The sequence below is a fragment of the Wasmannia auropunctata genome, unplaced genomic scaffold (assembly GCF_000956235.1).
Source record: "Wasmannia auropunctata unplaced genomic scaffold, wasmannia.A_1.0 LD336060.1, whole genome shotgun sequence".
Taxonomy (NCBI): domain Eukaryota; kingdom Metazoa; phylum Arthropoda; class Insecta; order Hymenoptera; family Formicidae; genus Wasmannia; species Wasmannia auropunctata.
In genome coordinates, this window is record NW_012026830.1 from 2,580,728 (window position 1) to 2,581,509 (window position 782).

Genomic DNA, 782 nt, shown 5'->3' on the forward strand with positions numbered 1-782 from the left:
ATTTAACAAAGGAATTTTATAATTATAATATAGAAAGATCACTTTTATAATCATGAGGAATATGTCATTCGAGTATACTTGGAATTTATGAATTATTCAAGAGAATGGTAGTATTAATATATTTTCCGTACGCTTGATTGATTTTTGCTAATAATTGCAATCTCATACTAGTATTCCTTTCTTCCCAGTTTTATGTCGTAATTATTAAATACTATAGTTCGCATTATCGAGGATCCAGAAATTCATTCTTGTTTTACATTATAATATTTAAAGTGAGCCTATATGTATTTGAATGTTGGAATGCAAAATTATAAGGGTGTCGTTTGACGCGTGGATATATAATTCTTTATTAGAGAAAAGGAATTTAATCAATATTAATTCAGCTTAGTAATATATTTTAATTCAGTGCGTTAAATTTTAGTCTTAGTAAAAGGCTCGCAAGGGAAGCGCGAATCGCTTATCTCTCGCCGAGAGACTGTCAAGTGGTGTCGTGTAACATAAACTTTTCGGCACACGGCCCGCACGAAATTCTTGCCGTATGATAAGTAAAGCTTCTAGAAGGTTCTAGAAGGTATGATGTAAAATGAATTTCTGTCTCCTGTCGATTGTTAACTTTTATAAAGGACCAAAGGGAAAGTCCATGCCGGTCGTTGAAGCGGGTTAAACAATAGCCGGGTTTATGACTTTCCATGTGGTGTACAGATGTTGTTTCTATTATGAAATCTTAACGGAGTTCTTGTAGAAAGTGTCTATATAAATCCTTTGAGACTTCCTTTTACAAA